Source organism: Nyctereutes procyonoides, unplaced genomic scaffold (assembly GCF_905146905.1).
Source record: "Nyctereutes procyonoides isolate TBG_1078 unplaced genomic scaffold, NYPRO_anot_genome, whole genome shotgun sequence".
Classification (NCBI taxonomy): Eukaryota; Metazoa; Chordata; class Mammalia; order Carnivora; family Canidae; genus Nyctereutes; species Nyctereutes procyonoides.
In genome coordinates, this window is record NW_026575030.1 from 10446538 (window position 1) to 10471146 (window position 24609).

Sequence of the window (24609 nt, forward strand, 5' to 3'; positions counted from 1 at the left end):
CCACAGAGGCTCTCCTCCATGGTGGTTTGTCCTGACAGGAGGGAGTGGGGAAAGGCGGACAGGTGGGGCATGCATGCATGGGTGGTGTGGGGTGTGGTGGGCTGGATGATGGCTTTGAACCTGTCTCTTTCCACCACCTCTCGTGGTGCTGCCCCACCCTGTCCCTCCGAAGGTGCCTGCTTTTGGAGACAGGGTCCTTGGAGAGGCAGCTGAGGTTAAGTTGAGGTCATGGGGGGGGGCGGTCCTAGTGCAATAGGATGGTGTCCTCATGAGAATGGGGAGTTAGGACACAGACACACACACGGTGCAGACCATGTGAGGGCACAGAGAGAAGGCGCTGTCTACAAGCCAAGGAGGGAGGCCTCAGAAGAAACCAACCTGCTTACACCTTCATGTCAGACCTGCAGCCCCCAGAACTATTAGAAAATAAATGCCTGTGTTTCAGGCCCCCCAGTCTGTGGCATTAGTGATGGCCCCCTGAGCTGACTCACACGCCTCCCAACTCACCTCCTCCCCTATTGCCTCCATCCTGCTCTCCTCACCTGCGACCTTCCTACCCCGCAGAGCGCCTGGGATCTAACCCCTGCAGACTGCCTCCCTCCAAATTCTCAGCCTGCTGCTGGGATGCTGTAGGTGAATGAGGGCCACTGAGTTGGCAATACAAAGAAGACTCTGGAAGGAGGGAGGGTAGTGGGAAAGACTGCACAGAGGCATTTTTGTTTGTTATTCTTGAAACACACGTGAGGAAGTGCTGCCATTGTCCTTTATGATTTTCAAAGCACTCTGACTCGTATTATCTAGCTTGTTCCTTACAGTAGCTCTGCAGGGGTGTGCGTTATCCCCAGATCGGATGGAAACTGAGGGTCAGCGAGCTTCCATGCCTTTCCCGAGGTCTCCAGTGAATATGTCTTTTGCTTTTCTGATAAAAAGGGTTTTATGAAGCTGCAGCTGGCATTGCCCACTTTTACCTCTTCTACCTCAAAGGCAGATGTGATGTCTGGGACTGCAACAACCATTTTGTTACCACGAACTGACAGCACTGAGAAAGCTCACCCGAAAAGGAGGGAGTGTGGAAGCACGGAAGGTGCCGGGGTTGTTGGCAGCCTGCTTGCCTCTGGACTTCTCATTATGTGAAGAAAACAGGCCCCATTCATTCCAGCCACTGAAGTCAGATTTTCTGTACTCGATGTTATATTGAGGGACATGAGGCCTAGAGCAGTGGCCTGAAGTATCCACAGGAGGGAAAAACCCCAACACACTAAGAAATATCAAAAGTGCTGCAAGAACGAAGGGCCTGATTTTTTCACATCCTCCCACCACCGGGCGAGTGTGCAGCGTGCAAGAATTGCTGTCAGGTGCTAAGCTATGGCAGGAGAGTTTTCTATTAGTTATGGGCAAACCCATTCCTGTTACACCCTTCTTTGCTGCTGGGTAGGATGTTACTGTGATTTACAAAATAAATTGTATCAACAGATACACACAGAGACAGAGAGTTCAAGAGAAACAGAGGCAGGATGGAAGGACACTTGGACAGGAGGACGTCCCAGGGTTAGGTAGAAGGAGGAGGTACAAGGGGCAGCCTCAGGTCTGGGGGGTGGAGGTGGGCGAGCAGGGCTGCCCCGGGGGAGGCTCGGCAAGGCACTCCTGTCTGCCCCATAGCTTCCTTGTGATGCTCGACTCCGTCTCTGTCTTGTGCTGCCATCCCAGGAGGGGCTGTGCCACCAGGCCTCACTGTCACTCCCCGCTGTGCTGTGTCCGGTGCTCTGTCTGCGGCTGACTGTCACCTGTGTGCTGAGCTATATGGAGACCCGTGACAAAGCAAGGGAAAGTGCTTCTCTCCGGGTTCAGGGCGTACTGTAACGGAGAGGTCCCTAAGCAGTCGCTTGTGCCCCGTGCAGGGGGGCTTTGAGTTTTGGTTCCTCTTGGAGCTCTTTTTTTTTTTTTTCTGTTCTCTTTTTCTTGCCCAGATATGTGTTCAGGAGGCTAGGCCTGGGCAGGGTGAGAGAAGTGGCCACAGTGCTCGCCTCAGAATTCCTTCTTCCAACCGAAGGTGTAGGCCTTTGCAGGTTCTTCTTGAAGTCGTGAGCTCTTTGCTTCCTGGAGAACATGCCCCACCCCATTGGGTGGTCAGATGAGCTAGTTTCAAAGGTAGCTGGAGTTCTTTCTGGGGAATAGCCCCAGCCTCCTAGAGAAGCAGATCGGACTCAGCTGCTTCTGGTCAATTCACCAAACATCCAACCCTAGGCCACTGGAACCCCGTACGTCCACAAGGCAGGTGCAAGTTAGTGTTCTGGTTCAGGGGCTGAGAGAAAAGGTCACTTGGGGGATGCACATCTTCTTCCCCCAAGTTTGGGCCCCACCCTGTCAGCGTCCCCTCATACACAGACTCCAGATTCTGCCCTCAGTCATCCCTGAACATGTACAGCAGGCAGCAACATAACGCTCCTGCTTCCTGGTGTGCTTATTTGTAGTCCCCGGATCCCAGAATAGACATTTCCTTATCAAGGAGCACAAATTAATGGAAGAAGAAAGAAGGCGCCCCTTATTAGAGTAGATTGCTTTGCCTGAAATAGCCCTATAACAAACGTGCTCCTGAAGTACCTCTTGATGGAATCTATGAACATTTGTAGTATTTTACATTGAACTTAATAATTTATTAATGTTTAATATTTCACAAGAGTAAAGCAGAAAAGCTGATGAAATTTTCATATCTGCTATTATAGGCTAAATGGAAGCTGGGTGGTGCTGAGGGCCTGAAGCCCAGTGCGTGCCCCCATCCGCAGGCCCAGCCGGCCTAAGTAATTCCGTCTGCTACCCCAGGGGGTGCCCAGACCCCGGAGGTTCTGCGCACTTGAGAGAGCCAGATGCTTGGGGCTGTCATAAGTTTGGATGAACAGCAAGACCCGTTTGTGGTGTGATGTGACTAGGGCCAAGCATCTTCTCTATTCCCCAGATTTTCCTCACTGGTCTGTTCTGAGGCCTCAGTTGTCCATCATTAAGATAGATTGTACTCCCGGTGAGCGAATCAGCACCCCTGGGAAGTGTAGCTTATAGCTAATGATAGTAAATTTGATTCACTGTTGTAAATGTTTTATATCGACAATTCATTAATTTCTCAGAACATTCCTGTGAGATAAGAGCTCTTGTCCTCATTTTACAGATGAGAAAACTGATGCCCAGCAAGGGGAAGCAATTAGTTCAGGGTTGTGCAGGAGTCCTGAGCTGGAATTTGGGTCTAGGCAGTCTTACTCCAGAGTCTGTCTTCTTCTTCTTCTTTTTTTTTTTAATTTTAGAGAGAGAGAGTGAGTATGAGTGGGGGAAGGGGGGCGAGGCGGAGGGAGAAGCAGAAGGAGAGGAAGAGTCTTAAGCAGGCTCCATGTCCAGGGCGGAGCCTGACACGGGGCTCTGTCCCATGACTCTGAGATCATGACCTGAGCCAAAATCAAGAGTTGGACACTTTTCTTTTTTTTCTTTTTTATTTTATTTTATTTTTTATTTATTTATGATAGTCACAGAGAGAGAGAGAGAGGCAGAGACATAGGCAGAGAGAGAAGCAGGCTCCATGCACCGGGAGCCCGATGTGGGACTCGATCCCGGGTCTCCAGGATCGCGCCCTGGGCTAAAGGCAGGTGCCAAACTGCTGCGCCACCCAGGGATCCCCTTTTCTTTTTTTTAAAGATTTATTTATTTATTTATTCATGAGAGACACAGAGAGGCAGATACACAGGAGGAGGGAGAAGCAGGCTCCCTGTGGGGAGCCCGATGCAGGATTCGATCCCAGTACCCTGGGATCACACCCTGACCTGAAGGCAGATACTCAAGCACTGAGCCACCCAGGGGTCCCAAGAGTTGGACACTTAACCAACTGAGCCACCAGGTACCCCCAGTGTCTGCCTTCTTAACTCTCACACTATGTGATCTCTCTAAACACAAACCAAAGCAAACAACAGTTTATTGCATCCTTGCCAAGTGCATGGCTCTGGGCATATATACTTGAACTTTGAACAACTGTGTATATTCACTTACATGTAGATTCTTTTTGATAAATGTATATAGAACTGAAAATGTATTTCCTCTCCTTTACGATTTTTAAAATAATATTTTCTTTTCTCCAGCTTACTTTATTGTAAGAACACAGCATATAATAACATAGAATATACAAAACGTGTTAATCAACCATTTATATTGTCTGTAAGGCTTCTGGTCAACAGTAGGCTTTTAGTAGTTACGTTTTTTGGGGGGAGTCAAAAATTATATGAGGCTTTTTGAGGTTGGCACCCTGACCTTTGTGTTGTTCAAGGGTCACCTGCACTCTGGAGAAGATAAAAAAATGAATATTTTTGTCTGAGTGACACTACACAGCATGCCCTCTGAAGTCAGCAGGTACTCTGGTGTTTCACTTGTCAGCAGGTTGACCTTGGGCAAGTTACCCAGTCACTCTGAGCCTCCAAAATCATACCTGCCTCACAGGTTTGCTGTGAAGATGAAAGGAGATCAAATTTTAATAAGGTATATGTGGAAGCAGGCTTGGAAAACTATGCCCAATGGGCCATATCTGGTCTGCCAACTGATTTTTTTATCAACTTTATTGAAATATAATTCATATAAATGCAATTCACCAACTTACAGTATACAATTTAATGGGCTTTTTTGTATATTCACAGATATGTGCCCCCATTACCACAGTCAGTTTTAGAGAATTTTCATCATGTCAAAAAGAAATGAGTACCCTTTAGCTATTACAGTTCCCCCAATCTCCCACTTCCTTCCTCTCCCCCTAAGCAACCCCTAATCTACTTTCTGTCTCTATAGATTTCTCTATTCTGGGTATTGCATTCATATGAATGGAACCATATAATATATGGTCTTTTGTGACTGGCTTCTTTCATTTAGCAGTTCTCACAGCTGGATAACATTCTTTTTTTTTTTAAGATTTTATTTATTTATTCATGAGAGACACAGAGAGAGGCAGAGACATAGGCAGAGGGAGAAGCAGACTCCCTGCAGGGAGCTGGATGCAGGACTCGATCTTAGGACCTCAGGATCACACCCTGAGCCGATGGCAGACACTCAACAACTGAGCCCCAGACATCCCCAGCTGGATAACATCTTAATCCAGGAATATGCCATATTTTTTTCCTTCCATTCTTCAGTTGACAAACATTTAGGTTGTTTCTACCTTTTGACTCTGTGATCCCTACTGTTTTTATAATTAGAATTTCATTGCAACATAGCCATGCCTAGAACAGGAATTAGATAAGAGAAGCAAGGTGCCCAGAGTGCAAGAACACAGAAGATGTTCACTCTTTGGATCCTGCAAGTGCACATTCAACCCTGGTCATGCTTAGTCATTTACTGATGGTGTGTCGCTGCCTGTTTTTTTTTTTTTTTTAAGATTTTATTTATTTATTTGACAGAGAGAGAGAGAACAAGCAGGGGGAGAGGGAGAGGGAGAAGCAAACTCGCTGCTGAGCAGGGAGCCTGATGCAGGGCTCGATCCCAGGACCCTGAGATCATGACCTGAGCCAAAGGCAGATGCTTAACTGACTGAGCCACCCAGGTGCCCCTGCATCGCTACTTTTGACCTAGAATGGTAGAGTTGAATAATTGTGAGATAGACCGTCTGGCCCACAAAGTAAAAAATGTTTACTATCTAGCCCTTCGCAGGAAAAGTGTGCTCATACTTCTTCAGCAACAGATTTTTTAGTCCCTTACTCTCAAGTTTGGAAGAGAAGATAAAAACAAGAATTTAATGAGTCACCTAAGACTCATGGCTTAGCCTCCTATCAGCCTTATCCTTTGTTGTGTCTGGATGGGTCACTGAAAATGATAAAGTGGCTTTAGGCTCTAAAATACTGCTTCTGGAATGGAAACTTGTCTTCTGGAAGTCCCAATATTCCAAAGCTCCATTCCAGAGCCTGCATTCTTTTAGCACCAAAACTGTCTGGTTTCCCGATCAACTTAAACTGCCGTTTCCCAAATGTTCCATTGACCTTTCTAAAAAAATTTTTAAATTAAGGAGTAATTAACATACAATATTATATTAGTTTCCGGTGTACAACATAGTGATTCAACAATTCTATACGCAGTGCTCGCCACGGTAAGCATAGTCACCATTTGTCACCACATGGCGTTATTACCATATTATTGACTCTATTCCCTATGCTGTACTTTTCATCCTCACAACTTATTTATTTTATAACTGGAAGTTGGTGCCTCTTAATCCCCTTTATCTATTTCACCCCCCATCCCCTGCCCACTTCTCCCCTGGTAACTACCAGTTTGTTCTCTGTATTTAAGATTTTGTTGTTTGTTTGTTGATTGGTTCATTTGTTTCCATCTAATCAAAGCTTCAATGTTCGAGATTGGATTAAAAAATCCTTAATGCCTAGAAAACTGTTTGCCTTCCCCTCAAGCAGGGACTTGTTTTACTTGCGCTCTCAGTGTCACAAGGAGTGGTGCTGTCCTTGTTGTGAATGAGTCTTCCCTTGGTGATCATTCTGGAAAACCCCCTTTGTCACTCCCTACCCTCTTCAGTTTTGATGCTCCTCCTTTCAGAAACCAGAAGATATTGCAGTAGAAAGAGCATTGCTATTAGAATCCACAACCTTTGGTTGTAATTCTGACCTTGCCTCAAAATAGCAAAATAGCTCCCTGACCTTGGGCAAATCACTTCACCTCTTCTATTAAATAGTGGAAATGATACCTACCTCACTAGGTCAATGTAAGAAAAAAGTGTCAGGTAAGGCAAGCCCTATACATAAGTACAATATGATTATCTGTTGCAGACTCAAAATTGTGGGCAGAATGATGAAGAAAATGAAGGATGGCTTGATTTACCTGTTCTCAATGTTCCTTCTTGTCCCTTGGTTGGAATCACCATGTCATGATCATCCCTAGGGATCTTCCTGTTATTTCTTCTTTCCTACTTTTCTTTCACAATCAAAATATATGATACAAATTCTCTGAGCCACCAAATCCATTCCAAGGTACTAATGACTGAGAAAACTTTCCTGTGTTAATAGACTCAGGGTGGTTTGCCGTAAGTCAAGAGCTTTATGCTCAGAGAACACCTTCCCAATCTTGGAATGCACAAAGTGTGAGGAAAAAGGGAATAAAAGCATAGGAGCTGGGGGGTAGAGGCTTCCTCAGCCCAGGGAGGCAGATTTTCTTTGTGTCTGTTGAATCACATGTGGACACTGTCTATCTGTCTATCTGCAGACACAAATGAAACAAACAGAAACAAAACAAGAATGAGATGAAGAATGTATTAGATTGTACTATGACCTCTTACCTTATTTTTTCAGGATATACCTTGGTCTCCTTAATCTTTGGGTACTTAATTTACCTAGGTACTTGTCATGGACATGTGTTGTTTTGTTGCCTTCTACAAAGATCATCCCGATTTGGGAATATTCCTGATCCCGCTAAGGAAGTTGTGCTAGAGCTGCCCCAATACCAGCCTCCCGATATTTACATCCTTGTGTAATCCCCTCCATCTGTGTTGGGCTGGATCTAGTGATGTCCTTCTAATGAATAACAGAAGACGCAATATCACTTCTGAGATTAGATTTATAAAAACACTGCAGCTTCCATCTTGGGGTGCTCTCTCTCACTTTTTCAGATTCCTGGGAGAATCAAGTTGACAGAGTGAGTCACGCTGTAGACCCATGTCATAAAGGGTCGAAACCTGCCGATAACAATGTAAATGAGCTGGGAGGCAGATTCATCTCCAGCCTCGACTCCCCACCTACCTGAACCTTCAGATGAAACCACAGCTTTTGATCACTGTATGAGAGATCTCAGTCCATGGGGAGGCACACAGCCAGAGGAAGACTGAAGTGGAACCCATAAGGGACCTGGTTTCTTGGGATTAGGGGTGGCATTGAATATGCCCCTCAAAAGGGACTACACATTACTCATTAAGGTATTCTGAAATAGATTGCTGAGAGAGTGCATTAGCATCTTTAAAAAGTACCCAAGTGGGACATCTCTTCTTGCTGGTGGGAGATATTGTAGCTGAAACAGGCACCCTGATTTCAGTCAAGGTGAGAGAATTCTGGAATGGCACAGGCTGAGGTGAGAATCCAGATGTTACCAAATTATGGCTAGGTATGCTTAGATTAGTAATCAGAATGTTCTGACCTACATGTACCTTTGGGGGCTAATTTTAGGGACTGAAGAATTGAAATCAACAGCCATCTCACTAATGTTTTACTTGATCTATAAAAGAAACAAAACAAAAATTCCCTTAAAGATGTGGCGGTCAAGTCATGGGTCAGCTTGACTTTTCCTAAATGTGGGTCAGCTGCCAAGCCCAGGGCTCTTTGAATCAAAGGGAAGCCAGGGTTCCTTGACGGGAGATACCACAGTATTGCCACAAGTACATATTACAAATATTTCTTTAAATCCTTTGCAAAAGGATTGATCTATTTACTACAGTAGCTGTGTACTGGGGACAGGGAAAGATTCAGTCCTTTAGGGATTATTCAACACTAGTTCTGAGATGAGGCTGGTTTCAGAGGGACCAGAACATCAGGGTTGCCTGCTGATTTTATTGGGAGTTTAAGGAAGTCAGTGCTGTGAATAAGTGTAAAATCCTGCAGGATGGTGGGATGGGAAATATCCTGTGTACTGGAGTGTGGCACAGAACTGATGGTACAGCACATCCCCAAGGAAGTACCATTGTCCCTATCAGATGAATGCAAGCTGCTTTGGGTCTTAAATTTTCGTTTTATTTTGCTTTCTTGCTCATTGAAATAGAGGAAAAGGCATTTTCCAGGTGAATATCTACATAGTAGATGTCAGGGATGATGGATGAGAAACTGGAGTGAGCCATGAAGGTTGGGAGACAGAAATACCATGCTTTAGAAGCATGGACTCTACTCTTTACTAATTCTTTTTCTTGTCTTTTAATATATACATTTACAGTTTTAATTGCTTTCCTTTCTTTTACTTGTCTCTCAATATTGACTCTAGTCTTGATTACTTTTATTTTATAAGTGATTACTTAGGACACCTAGATAATAGGCACCTAGAATATCAAGAAACAATATTGATGATATCTAGAATATTAAGAGAGGATGGCAACAGAATTAGATGTGGAATGGATATGGTCTAGATATCCTAGACTTTGAGCTGGATAGAGCAACTGGTATAATATAGGTGCCTCATCTTGGGGTGAACTGAAATTACTATCAGTATTTTAAAGGATAGTTGTAATATGTTCCTAGTGGGAGGAAATATGGGGAGCCAAAGTCTATCCAAAGGGATAGACTGCAATGGACATATTATTTTTGACATATTGATTTCCAAATGACCCACTTGAGAAAGTGAGGGGGGCGGTTGCCACTTCTCTTAGCTTCTTGGCAGCTAGGCTGTAGGCACATGACACAACCTGAGTCGATCACGTGTTTCTGTCCTAAGACTTTGAAACTTGAGTGACAGAGTTGCACAGGACGTGCAGATTATTCTCAAAGGTTGATACAGGCAAGAGTCCAGTGACGGTGACGTCAGTGATAGTGTATTAAGAACACTGCTGTTAGAGTGTGATCTTCTCAATGCCTTACTTCTCTTAGTTCTTTCTCTTCTGACCCTGATTTTCCAAACTTCCACTGATTCTGTGAACTAGGCACTGCACTGCAAATAAGTTCCTTTTCTGTTTAATTTAGCTGGAGTTGTTTTCTGTTGTTTGCCTCTCAGAGCAGTGATTGTTAGAGTGTTCAATATTATCTATCCCACAGTGTGTGGTGTGTGTGTATGTTTTAGGACTTCACTGAGGGTATTAGAGATTAACAATGGGGACTTTTGAAAGTCTTAATTAGAGAAAGAAGCAAGTTAATTCCCCTGTCGACATCATTCTAAGGAGGCTCAGGGCAGAAATCGTCAGGGGATGAATGGGCTGCTTCAGATATGGGCCAGTCCTTAACTATGTTGGAGGAGAGTTTTGTCTGAGATTGTTTCCACTTTCCACACCCTACCAGCCCCCAACCCAACCCCATTTATAGAGAAAGGGGGTTGGGGGAATCTTGCTTGCGTAGAAGCCACTCAGGAGTTATTTTAACTCATTGAGAAGATGAATGGTTTGGAATAGTATCTCATTTATTATTCAACATTTATTGATATATACCGGGTTCTTAGAATAGTCCTTGGCACATAGGAAATGCACCATAGGATGGACAACAGGGGCAGGAGACTAATGGGCAAAATATTTACTATCAATAACTTTACCCACTTTACCTCACATTACCAGCTGGTCTAAATCTTAGCTTGGAGGTTCCAAAGCTACCGACATGAGTATATTAGCATGAGTGTGGATTTAGGGAGCTTTCTTTTGGAGTCTGATTTCCAAGTACGCGGAGAAGCTCAGAGATAAACTGCAACTTATTTGAAGTGGTGTTCAGGCCTCGTGAAAGTCACCTCAAAACCAAAAAAAAACAAAAAACAAAAAAAACACAAAAAAAACAAAAAACAAAAAACCCAAAAGAACCTATCACTCAGTTTCATGTGACAAAACAACTCCTATTTGGAGTATTGGATTCCTGTTCCCCTGCTTGTCAGGTGACCCTATGTGACTTAATTGGAGGGGCTGCTGTCTGGGAAGTCTTTTTTTTTTTTTTTTTTTTAAGATTTATTTATCTGAGAGAGAGTGAGAGAGAGAGAGAGAGAGAGAGAGAGAGAGAGAGAGAGTGTGAGAGCACACGCACACACAAAGGCTGGAGGGAGAGGTAGTGGGAGAAGGAGAAGCAGCCTCCCTGCTGAGCAGGGGGACCCATGCGGGGCTGGATCCCAGGACCCTGGGATCATGACCTGAGCTGAAGACAGGCACTTAATGGACGAAGTCACCAGGCACCCCTCTCTGGGAATTCTTGGCCACATCATGAGCACACATTTCTCCTTCCCCTAAAGTGCCCATCACCCTCACTCCCCACAGCCCCCATCTGTGAGAGGCTGTTCTCTGCTCACACCCCTCCCTTGAAGTCGTACAGAGTAACAGCTGTGCAAACCACTCCCAAATCACCATCATAGTCTGTCCTGGGTCAGGTGGTTCTCTTCTGAGGGTGACTCAGGGACCCAAGGTGCTTCCATCTAAGGCCTTTGCCACCTGATATCACCTAGCTGGCAGACGGAGGGAACCTTGTGGAGAATCAGTGCCTGATACTTAACCATGTTGGTCTGGAAGTGACATATATCACTTCCACCTACATTCCTTTGGCAAGACATGGAGTTCTGTCCTAATGCAAGGGAAGCTGGGAAATGTAGTTGTGTCCTGGCTCCTCAGTAAGAACTTGACTCTGTGGAGGGAGAGGATAGGCCTTTGTTGTTCTGGGGCCATCTTCTTTAATGTTCTACCCAATATCAAATCCCTCCTCCAGCCACCAGCTTTTACTCTTTGTCCCCCGCCCCCACCAAGGGAGAAAAAACTACATAAACCAATTCAGCTTCTGCCATTAATATCTGATAATATTTTTACTTGATTATTGCTCTAGAATATGTATAGATTTTAAAAGAATAGGAAGGTAACCTCCCTGAAAATAAGTCAAAGAAATGGCTTTACTGGTAGGGGAGATATTTTGGAATTGGGGTCAGGAGGGGCACTCCTGTAACCTTCTGGTAATTCCCAGAGCAACATGCGTTCACCTGTGTATGAGGGAGATTCACATCTTGAAGGCTGACCATATTAGAGACGGGAGAGAATAAATCCCTCTCATAGATTTTCATCCAAATTCTAGCCCAGCTGTGCCCTTACTAGGTCTGGAAGTCTGGGAGCAGAGCTGGCACTCACCTGGCTCACAGCTTGACGGGTGGTGCTGCCCAGCTCCACTTTAGTGGGAGAGAGATTGATTGGTGCCTCATCCATTTTCCAATGCTGATGGATTCCCTGATTCACTCACTTGGGCCAGACATGCATCTCCTGCTAGGCAGTAAAAATGTCAATAACCGCTCTCTTTTTACTCTTCTTCTTTCCAAGCTGGAGACGGGCTTCCATTAAATCCTTAACCCATGCTTTTTTGATTAAATCAAATTTACAGCCACTGGAGAGGTACAGGATTTCAGCCATGTTCACCTTGCCCTCAGTAAAGGGCCCTGGACTTGGTTTTTAAACAAATCTCAGTAGTTTCTGCCTTCCATATTAGTTTCCAGTCAAAGCCAAGGGCAGGCCCTTGGCTAAACCTCAGACCGGGCAAAGCTGCTTCACCTTATGTGTGGGAGGGACCCAGGCCCCTAAGGAATAGGAGGGAAGTGGTGGCATTACAGTGAGGATGGCTGATCTTGTAGGGATGGAAAGTGACAACAGCCCAAGAGAGGGTGACATTAGACGAAAAGCAAGGTGACAACTGGGAGATACTGGAATCACTGACTCTTTGGTTAATTAATTTAAAACCAACCATGTTTAAATTTCTGTCATCCTCAAAGAAACAAAGCTGATTGACTAGTTTATACTTGGGTGTTAAAGACTAATAATGTTGACATTGATTGCTTTCTCCATGTCGGTCACTATGCTAACCAGCTTAAATATCACTTCAGTTAATATTTCCAGCAAGCCTATGGGGAAAGTACTATGATGACCTTTGTTCTACAAATGAGAAAATGGACTCAAGGAGAAGATAAATGACCTTCCCAAGGTCATGCACCAGTGAATGGCAGAGCCAGGATCCGAATCCCTAAGCCTGGCTCCAGAGCCCATTCCCTTAACAACTGGACTGTTCTATGTAATACCAAGAGCTCCTTACATCACTGCTAGAAATGGTTGCATTTTAAAAAAAGGCCAAGAATTAGGCCAAAGGAATAAAGCAATAATGGTGGCCCCGTGAAGGCACGGGAGGGAAATGTGTTTAGCTGGAAGGTTTTCCAAAGCCATCTTTGAAATCACCCCAAACTTCTTGTGGAGTTTGTTGTCTGTTGATAAGCCTGATTCACAATCATGTCCAAGATGAAGTGCATCACCCTCATTCTTTTTTTTCTTTAATATTCATTTATTTTTAAAGAAAGAACATGTGTAAGCAGGGGAAGAGCAGAGGAGAAGAAGAGAGAGAATCTTAAGCAGGCTCCATGCATAGCATGGACCCCAGCATGGGGCTCCATTACCGACCCTGCGATCATGACCTGGGCTGAAATCAAGAGTTGGATGCTTAATTGACTGAGCCACCAGGATCCCCATGTCACCCTCATTCTTGTTCCTCAGATGTGGTATCAGCAAAGTAGAGGTCAACCATGAACTAATTGCTCATGAATGGAATGAAAGAATTAGGGGAGAGACAGAGGAGCCTGGTCATTACTCTTACCCCTCTGAATCTGCATTTTCCCTATAATAGTGTTGGCACATTTTCATTCTCTTAAAAAATGAGTATTGAGCCAGATTCTTCAGTCTGAGCTTACATAGGACATCCTATTGAATGGAACTTATCATTTGGGTAGCAGCGGGATGTTAGTTTTGCACAGATAGCCCTTTCTGGAAAAGCTTCTACAGCCCCCACTGGGGCAGAGAGCCTCAGGAGTGGAGAGCATTTGGGACCTGAGGGGCAATGGTCCCTGCTCTTCTTGAGTGCCCCAGCAGCCTCTTGGGGGATTTTCTACAGCAACAGTTAGGAGGCAGGTAACTAAGAAGTTCCCTCCTAAGTGCTTCTGGGAACATTAAACCATTTGCCTGGTTAGCCTTGTAGGGGATGGCAAAGGTATGCGGGATAGAAGTGCTGAAAGAGGCACCATCTGCAGGCCCCAGGAATTCCTAAATTTAATCTGTGCTGAGGTTCTGAGTCCATTGTGAGTGAGGAGCATGACCTCCTGTGGCTGGTGGGACCATGGTTAGAGCTGGTGGGGGTATGAGGAGGAGGAACTTCAGGGGTCGACTATTCCCCATGTCTATTTCTACTGCCATCTTCTGCTGTCAAAGCAGCTTCTCAACTGAGGTAAGAAGCTGGCCACAGAACAGGTGGTCAGGGGATTGGACTGGAGCTTGGCATATGGTTGTGCACAAGGACATCAGCCAAGCAGCCCAGCAGGGCTCTGCTTGCCTGGCTGTGTACCCTGGCATGGTGCTGAGCTGCAGAGAAGAAGTGGTGCCACTTCCTGATTATCCTGTAGGTGTTGTCTACTCATCCAGGGCTGTGTTGACTCAGAAAAGGGCCCTTATTCTAATTTACCCGAAGGCTCTTCCTGGACTAGCTATGCTCCTGAGTTTGGGTGTCTCAGACTTCATATATTTGGGAGGGGATTCTAAGAAGTGGTGGGGGGCAAGCAAGGGGAGTTTCCATAGATACTACTGGCTCCTAGTTGGAGTGGCCATTCCTGAAGAGTAAAGTAGGTGTGTATGGAAGTGAAGAATGTGGATTACTTCCTGTAAAGTGGAGAAATGTGAAGTGTAAGGGTTTTAGTCTGCTAGGGCTTTCATAACAGACTACCACAGACTGGCTGGCTTAAACAACATAAATTTATGTTCTTATAATTCTGAAGGTTGGAAGGTCATGGTGCTGGCCAGGGTGGCTTCTGGTGAGACTTCTCTCCTTGGCTTGTGGAGGGCTGTCTCTCACAGTATCTTCACAAAGCCCTTCCTTTGTGTACCTGCACTCCTGTTGTCTCACTTTCTTCTTGTAAGGACTCTAGGGCCCCATTTTCATGACCTCATTTAACTTTAATTACCTTTACAGAAGCCCTATGATCCAGATATAGTCACACTGGGTTTAGGGCTTCGACATATGAATTGGGGGTGAGGGAGACACAGTTTAGTCTATAAGAGTAGAGAAGGCCTGCAGTTCTGCAATTGTTTTTCTAGTATCAGTTGTATGTGTTTGCTTGTGTGTGTGACCTGAACTAGACTGCAATCTTCTGAAGCAAGATATGTATTTTAAAAAGTCATTCTTAAAACCCTCATCCTCCTAGATCCCTCAACCTTTCACCAAAGTTCCAAGCATAGGTCTTTCTGTATGTTAGGCACGAAATAAATATATGTGAATATGAGAGAATAGAAAATAAACACATTGGTCTCTGCCCCCAGCTCCTGGCATAGAGCTCCTAAAACCCTTGTAGATTCCTAAGTAACAAGAGCACTAGGACCAATTTTTGTTTTATTGGGGTGAGTCTGGATGAGTTCCTGGATGGCTCCTGGATGGGGATGGTCACCAGAAAGATTAGAAGCTTGGAATTTTCAGCCCCACCTGTACTCTTCCAGAAAGCACAGCTCCACAAGGACAGAAGCTCCTGCACTTGGGACTCTTCCAGACCTCCCACTGTGTATCTCTTCATCTGATTGTTTATCTCCTTTATCATGTCTCTTAATAGACTTGTAAATGTAAGCAAGCATTTCCCTGAGTTCTGTGAGCCTCTCTAACAAATTAATCCAACCTGGAGATGGGGTTGTTGGACCCTCTGATCTATAACCGCTTAGTCAGAAGCGCAGATGGTGGCCTGGGCTTGCAGCTGGCATCTGAAATGAGGCAGAGGGGCAGTGCTGAGGGACTCAACCCTTCACCTGTGGAATCTGATGCTATCTCCTGATAGAGTTACAATTGAGCTAAATGGTGATTTGAGGGGTCCCTGGGTGGCTCAGTGATTTGGTGCCTGCCTTTGGCCCAGGGTATGATCCTGGGGTCCAGGGATCGAGCCCCACATCAGGCTCCCTGCATGGAGCCTGCTTCTACCTCTGCCTGTGTCTCTGATTCTCTCCCTCTCTCTGTGTGTCTCATGGATAAATGAATGAAATCTTTTTAAAAAAATGAAGGGGCACAGGCACCCCAATTTTTATAGCAACAATGTCCACAATAGTCAAAATATGGAAAGAGCCCACATGTTCATCAACAGATGAATGGGTAAAGAAGATGTGATACACCCCCCCCCCCACACACGGATATTACATAGTCATCAATTACCATTTGCAACAATGTAGATAGAACTAGAGGGTATTATGCTAAGTGAAATAAGTCAATCAGAGAAAGACAATTATCATATGGTTTCACTACTATGTGGACTTTAAGAAACAAAATAGCTGAACATCAAGGAAGGGAGAGAAAAATAGAATAAGATGAAATCAGAGAGGGAGACAAACCATAAGAGACTTGTAACTACAGGAAAGAAACTGGGGTTTGCTGGAAGGGAGCGGGGATGGGGTAACTGGGTGATGGGCATTAAGGAGGGCATGTGAGGGGATCCCTGGGTGGCGCAGCGGTTTGGCGCCTGCCTTTGGCCCAGGGCGCGATCCTGGAGACCCAGGATCGAATCCCACGTCGGGCTCCCGGTGCATGGAGCCTGCTTCTCCCTCTGCCTGTGTCTCTGCCTCTCTCTCTCTCTCTCTCTCTCTGTGACTATCATAAATAAATAAAAATTAAAAAAAAAAAGGAGGGCATGTGATGTAATGAGCACTGAGTGTTGTATGCAACTGATGAATCCCTGAACTTTACCTCTGGAACTAATAATTCACTATGTGTTAATTTATTGAATTTAGATAAGAGAAAATTGTGGGACACAATTACACAACAGCTGGTGTAACAGAGAATTTCTTGTGGGGAAAAACCTCCACATACTTTGTGACCAGAAATGTCAGCTGTGTGGAAGTAAAGGGGATACCCCAAAGAGAAACACAGGAGGTAGACTGAACTGATTTTTTTTTAATACAGTGACTGCCTCCCCCTCACCTACCCCATGAAGCTTCCTGGCACACATGTGCAGGGGGTGGGGGTGGGAGGGTATTGCCAAGGCCAACTCCTCCCCACTCACCCATGACTTGTCAGTAGGGGTAGGAAAGGGCTGGGCTGGAGAGAACGCTCCAGTCAGTTCACTCTGCGAAGAAAGGGATGGAATTTTTGGAAGAGAAATGGACTCTAATTTCAGTCAATTCACATTCCAATTTCACTTTGTTAAATAACATTATTTATTCAGTAACCTTTGGAATTCACATGCGTCATATTTAATGGGTCCAATTATACTCTTTATGGCATGTCTATGAAACATGCCATTTTGACCATTTGAACGTGGGTTTGACATGATCTCAGATGTTATATTACTCCATAGGGTAATGCACCTTAATAGCCTGCAAACTCCGGTAACAAGAAGGATTAGTCGAGCAGTAAGCTTTCATTCGTCAGCTTAGCTCTAGAATTGCTGCCCACAGGAGGGACTTAAGGCAGCAGACCTTTTATTTATTCAAAGATATATAAAAAAAAAAAAGAAAGTAGCTTGTTTTTCCTGATGGTAAAAATAATAAATACTCATTAAAAACTGTACACAATGATGAAGGGAGTAAAAACAGTGAGATCACTTATAATTCTGTCACCCAGGGAGCACCTCTAGAAGGTTCAATGTGTTACCATTAGATTTTCTTACTAAGCTTCAATACAGGTATGTAGTGTGTCCTCTCTTCGGTTTCCACGGTGGAATTGTACTAAACATGCTCCAGCCTACTTCCTCCCACCACTTAAGAAATCTTTTTATTATGAAACATTTATTTTTTTTAAAGATTTATTTATTTATTCATGAGAGACACAGAGAGAGGCAGAGACATAGGCAGAGGGAAAAGCAGGTTCTCTGAGGGGGACCTTGGGATCATGATCTGAGCAGAAGGCAAACGCTCAACCACTGAGCCACGCAGGTGTCCTGAAACATTTCAAGCATATACTAAAATGGACTGGATAATACTAGTCTCCATTCATGGCTAATCTTGTTTTACCTTAAAATTGTTGTACCTCATTTTACTCCCACCCCGATTACTGTGAAGCAAACCTAGCCATCATAACATTTAATCAGTAAATATTCAAGTATATTATACTTCAATAATTAACAACAATATCTTTAAATCCTCGACTATCCAGTCTCTGTTAAAATTTCTGTAGTCATCTTAGAATGATTTGCTTGAATCAAGATCAAGGTGAACTTGCAATTGCTTCCTTTGGTTGATATGCGTCTTAAATCTTTAAAATCTATAGATTTCTCCTCTTTTTATCTCCCTTGCAGTTCATTTGCTGAAGGAATTTGGTCATCTATTCTATGGAATTTCTCCATCTGGATTTTGCTGACTGCTTTCTGATGGTGTCACTTATAACATTCCTTGAAGTTGCTAGTTAGATCTCAAAGCTTGATCAGATTCAGATTCTATTCTTATTAGTCAACTCTGCTTTGTAAACGGTGCTGCGCCAATCAGTCAGAGGGCACATAATCTTTGGTGTCTCTCTTTTTATAATGTTTTTCTAGATCTCTTGTTATAGGTTGAGTTGTGTCTCCCCCATTCCCAGCCACCAATGTATACAGTAAAGTCCTAATCCTTCAGTACCTTCAGAAAGTGACTGACTGTGGAGATTAGGTATTTAAAGAGGTGGTTAATTTGAAATAGGTCATCAGGTAACCTTATAGTTAGAAGAGACAGAGATACACATGGAGGGATGACCATGTGAAGACACAAGAAGATGGCTGATATCTTTTTTTTTAAATTTTTTTAAAATTTATTTATTTATGATAGTCACACACACACACACACACACACACACACACAGAGAGAGAGAGAGAGGCAGAGACACAGGCAGAGGGAGAAGCAGGCTCCATGCACCGGGAGCCCGATGTGGGATTCGATCCCGGGTCTCCAGGATCGTGCCCTGAGCCAAAGGCAGGCACCAAACCGCTGCGCCACCCAGGGATCCCCGATATCTTTATCTTACTTCCAGCCTCCAGGACCGTGAGGAAATAAATTCCTGTTATTTTTTTTTTAAGATTTTATTTATTTGACAGAGAGAGAGAGAGAGAGCAAGCACAGGCAGGGGGTGGGGCAGAAGGAGAGGGAGAAGCAAGCTCCCTGTTGAGCAGGGAGCCTTATGTGGGGCTCTATCCTAGGACTTTGGGATCATGACTTGAGCCAGAGGCAGATGTTTAGCCAATTGAGCCACCCAGGCACCCCTAAATTCCTGTTCTTTAAGCCAGCCAGTCTGTGGTCCTTTTCCTGGGCAGCACCAACAAACTAATACATCTATAAATTCATTAGATGATATAAAATGATGATGCTCTAATCCTAAGGTATCTTTTATGTTTATTAGCTAAAATACTTCCATAATGTTAAATTCCCCTCACCAACCATTTGGTTACCCATAGGCATCATTAGCTCAGGAAGGGCAAGATAAATGCTTGATTCTTTTCCTTGAAGGCATCAGTTTTCAAAATAATGGGTTGTTTCTTCCTCATTCCCCAAAAGTGAACCATGAGTTTTTTTCTTTTTTCTTTTTAGTATCATTATGAGCTCATAGATTTAAAAGTATTTGATGTGTTTCAATATACCTTTTTTAAAACACAATACACTATAAACATCTTCCTATAGTCAATAGAATTCTAAATTATTAGTTCTAATGGTTGCACAATTTTCCCTCATGCGAATGCATTAGAGTTTATTTAATCATTTCTTATTGTTGGACATTTATATTATACCCCTTTTGATTTAGCATTTCCACTTTAGTTCAGTCTTGCTCTCACAAATATTTTTTTCCTGAAGCAAGGTAGTACTTTTCCTAATTTATTTGAAAGGGTGAAATTAGTAGATTAATTTTTAATGATGACCATGATATGAAAGGGAGTCTGGTTAGTTGAGTAGTCTTTTTATTGAAGCCTGAAAGATATTTTCTAGTCTGTCTATTTAAAATATTTATACCATTGGTGAGGGGAGAGATCTTTTTTTTTCCCTCAAGGGTTGAAGATTTTCATCAAGGACAAAAGACAAAATAAGACCGTCAATTAAGCTACAATAGTAGTTAAGAGTAAAAAAAAAATGACAGTGGCAAGTTCCCTTTGGTATTTGCATAGTTGCTTGAATGTTTTCATTTTTTTAAAGTAAATGTTCTTGTTTTGAAAAACACAATTGTTACCTTTGTTAATCCTCTCTAGTGGTAAGAATCATCAAGCGCATAACTCACTTTTGTGCATCAGTGTGCAGGTCAGGGCCAGCTCTGAGTCGGGTGGCCATCCACCATCCATCCTAGTGTGCCAGGCGTAGTCTATATGCCAGTTCTGAAGTAATTCTTTTTTTTTTTTTTTTTTTAAGATTTTATTGATTTATTTGAGAGAGCAAGAGACTGCACAGGCAAGGGGTGGGGATAGGGAGAAGCAGACTCCCTGCTGAGCAAGGAGCCCAAACTGGGGCTCTCAATCCCAGGACCCTGGGATCCTGACCTGAGCCAAAGGCAGATGCTTAGCCGACTGAGCCACCTAGGCACCTCGATAACGTTCTCTATCATTCTCAGCAGAGTCCAGCTTTGGATAGTAGATGATATAATCACTCTAGATATTGATAGTTATGTTTCCTTTTACTTATTCAGATTTCCTCGTGTTCTTTATTTCAACTTCCTCAAGGACAACAGGGAAGAATTAACTTCTTCCCTGTGCATCCAGACCTTTCCTTTCGCCACCATCATGTGGCCATAATTCCTTTCCTCCTTTTTCATTTAAGCAAATTGCTACTGTCTCCCTCCTTGTCTTTTCCTCTATTTTTATGATAGTGCTCTTGAGTAGGACACAAACTGTCACAACAGGGAGAAAATCACTATGTAACAGAGCTTTGAGTAGGATTTAGTCCAGATGAGGAAACTGAGACCAAAAGAGGCATTGTCTGGGCCCAGGCGATATAGCTAGTTAGTGGCAAAGTAGGACAAGGATGGGGATCTCCACATGTCTCTGCCAGCTGATCTTGGTCTTTGGTGTGGTCTTTGGCAAATCTGATGCTGTGTGGAAGGTAGAACATCACCTCCCTGCCCCTACTTTTGCCCTCAGGTATGAATTACAATGAAAACCAATCTCACAGGATGCCTGGGTGGCTCAGTAGTTGAGCATCTGCCTTCAGCTCAGAGCGGGATCCCAGGATCCTGATATCGAGTCCCACATCAGGCTCCCTGCAGGGAGCCTGCTTCTCCCTCTGCCTGTGTCTCTGCCTCTCTCTCTCTCTCTCTCTCTCTGTGTGTGTGCCTCTCATAAATAAATAATAAAATCTTAAAAAAAAACTCATACCTAGTCCTACCACACATTTTACATTTATTACCAATCCATGTTTATTAGAAGCAAGCAAAAAAGAGCTCTACAACGTCTTTCCCTAAGCTCAGGTCAATCCACACCTAATCCTTAGGTTCTTTGACAACAATCTTTTTTTTTATTATTTTATTTTATTTTTATTTTTTTTTAAGGTAGGCTCCATGTCCATTGTGAAGCTTGAACTCATGACCTTGAGATCAAGACTTGCGTGCTCCACCGACTGAGCCAGCCAGGTGCCCCTCTTTGACAAGGGTCTTGTATGAAATGCCTACTTGGAGGCAGAAGCAAAAGTACTCTGACTGTAGAATTAGACAGCTTTCTAGTTGGGTCTGGTGATAGAATCCTAGGTTAAGTCAAGGACAGAAGGAGAACATACTCTTGACCTTGAAGCTTATTGGGTTTGACAGATTATTTCTTGTGCCTCATTTTTGCAAGGGCAGCAATACTTCTCAGTTTTCCCACCGAACCATGTTTTTTGAGCATCATTCATTTAAGCTGCAAAAATCTATTTCTAACATCGAGGAAAGGATGATTAATACTAGGCCTGAAATCTAGTCCTTTCCTTTGCATGAGGAGGCTGTGATGCCTCTGGGAAGGAAGAAGGAAGGTAAAAGTTCTTGTAAATATGTGAATTACAGACTTTTCAGCATAATAGCGCTAATGGTAACTAACAGGAGAATCCTTACCTGTGGAATGTTTTTACCAGAATGTACCTGGTCTGTGTAACATAGCTTATGGTAAAGAGGTTTGGAATCTATGGATTTGTGGTGCAAGACTCCCCAGAAAGTGTCCTGTAGGCTAAGTGACTGAGTACGAAAATAGAGATATTTCATAACCCAAACATTTCTCTTTTAAGTAAGTGCAGCAGCCACATATAATACTTAGAGACCTCAGAGTGCATGTACATGTAACAAGGAAGGACCTGGGGATCTAAGGTGAGATCACAGACCTCTCTTTTCTCTACCTGTGCCTCACAATTACTTGTATCCTTAATTTTATTAGTAAGTCTTGATACTGGGTAATATTTCTGAGTTCGAGTTGACAGTCTGACACTTTGTGCTATCTCTCATCCCCTATGTTAACTAATGCATGCTCTGGTACAGACACAGAAAAAAGGGAGCTTGGGTGGCTCAGTTGGTTAAGCATCTGCCTTCAGCTCAGATCATGATCCCAGAGCTCTGGGATCAAGCCCCAGGTTGGGCTCCCTGCTCCGCAGAATCTGCTTCTCTCTCTCTCTCTCTTTCTGTTTCCCCCTTTGCCCCTCCTCTTGTTCGTGCTTGCTCTTTCTCTCACTCTCTCTTTCTCAAATAAATAAATAAAATCTTAAAAAAAGGTAAGGCTTTCTTTATTAAAAAAGAAAAGAGAGAGAGAGAGAGACACAGGAAAACATCTTAAAGTCAAGACCTTACTTACTTTTGGAGTGTGTATTTATGATCAGATGATTTAAACCTTGTTCAACTACCCATGGTGTAGTACAGTTAACTTGTGTATGTATACATAGTGTGCTGTTCATGTTGAGATATTTTAACGTGTTTTACAGACACAATAACATCACTAAAGCACAATATGTCTCTTACGATCACTGGTGATGGTAATTGACAGCAATGGCATTTGCATTAGAAGTAAAACACCACTTGTTTTGTAATTGTTCTGTGCTAAACACTTCACATGTATCAACTGTAGTTCAGTAAACTTCCACTAAAGTCTCTTTTCTCATTTGACAGACAAGGACACTAAGTTTCAGAGAGGTTATGTAATTAGCCCGAGGTGACATCAGGATATGACCTCAAGTCTGTTGTACCCAAAGCCTTTGGATCTGCTTCACCACTGAGCTGCCCCTAATGTGGACACATGAGAAGACAAGGATGAATGAGAAGATAGGTTTTCAGTGGTGTTAAAAGTACCGTGGCTGTAAGTGACTCATCTGTGCACATCATGGTCAGTTTACCTTTTCTTCAAGAAGAGCAATAAAACTCATAATGGTTTCAAACTTGTGATTCCTAAGTTCAAAGTGATGGTCATTTGCTAAGCAACATCATCCTGCCAACAAGCCCAGTGGGACCACGGACTTATCTACATGGAACTTTCACATAGATTTTTTCAGAATTGAGATCAGAGCTGTTAGGTAGTAAAGCTAGGACGATTGGAATGGCAGGTGAGATGATCCACCAGAAGTTTTCTTTGTCAGCCCTTTTGACCTTGACGACCTCCTTTCCCACGTCTGACTAATTCTGGGTATTGTGAGGGAATAAGGGAGGTGATACAGGAATAGAGGTGAAACACTGCACAGAGCCTTCCCAGGAATGGTGCCCAGCACTGTGATTCTGGGGGATTTGCTTTGCAGGTGAGTCCATGAACACAGTGGTGGCTGCATCATCTGCTACTGGCTGGTTTCCAACCCCTTCCTCTGGAATGTACATCCTATGGGAACAGAACAGTCAATGCATAGGATCTCCAGAAGCTTGAATGCAGTCTGTCATGGGGCTGGTGCACAATAAATAATGTGTTGAGTGATCCATCTTCTCATAGAAGCATTTGGTATGGGCTGAATATTTCCTTCCCAAGTTCATATGTTGGAGCTCTTACCCTCAACATGATGGCAGGTGCTGTCCTTGAGCATTAATTAGGTTTAAATGAGGTCATGAGGACAGAAGTCTCATGATGGAATTGGTGCCCTTGTAAGAAGAGCTTGTGACAAGAGAGCTCTGTCTCTTGTTCTCCGTGCTTACACACCAAGGAAAGGCCATGTGAGGATAGAGTAAAAAAGGTGATGATCTGCAACCTGGGAAGCAGGCTCTCACCAGACATGAAATCTGCAGCATCTTGATCTTAGACTCCCAGATGTTTGTTGCTTAAGTCACCCAGTCTATGATATTAAATTTCTTTTTAAACCACAGTCCACGCTAAGATATATCTTGAATATCAGAATGTTTACATTCAACCCAGTAAAAGCCCCTGGGGACTGGACTTTTGCTCTAGCTGTTCCATGGGTATGTTAATCTTGTCATCCAAACTAGACTGCAGGCATCTAAGTGCAGGCTGTAGACTTCTTCAGTATTCTCCCAGCTTCACCCCCATTTTGGGTTTACCCCCTGAGCCCTTGGAGACTGTGTTGGTCATCAGCAAAGTCTAGGCAGACTGGCAAAGTTGAGCTGCAGGTATGGCTCCCATGTTCCCCGTTGTCTCAACAGCTTCCCTGGAACAAGTCCTGGTCAAGTTGGGGATGGGGTGAATAGTAAATAGCAGTTTTGTTTCCCTTTCTTCAAACCCCCCTCCCATTCTTTAATTTATAGTGTGTACAATGGGAAGAGAGGATGGGGGAAGTAAAAACCACTGATAAATGTGCCTTGTCTCCATGAGGTGTCAGGGAATATAATAGGAAAGGCTCCATTTTCAGCCCATATTCCACACCAACATGTTAGAAGGAGCCCACAATTTCATATGATGACCTTTTTTGCTCAGAGATGACAAGTGAGGTCAAGTGAATGTTTTGCACTTGCTTTTAAAGCTGTGAGGCATGAAGAGTTAGGAGGTGGGATGAGAGGTTATTTGTACCCCTAAACTTCTCTGTCACTGCCAGTGGTCTCAGAGAGCCCTCTGTTTCTTAGTAATGTATTCTAA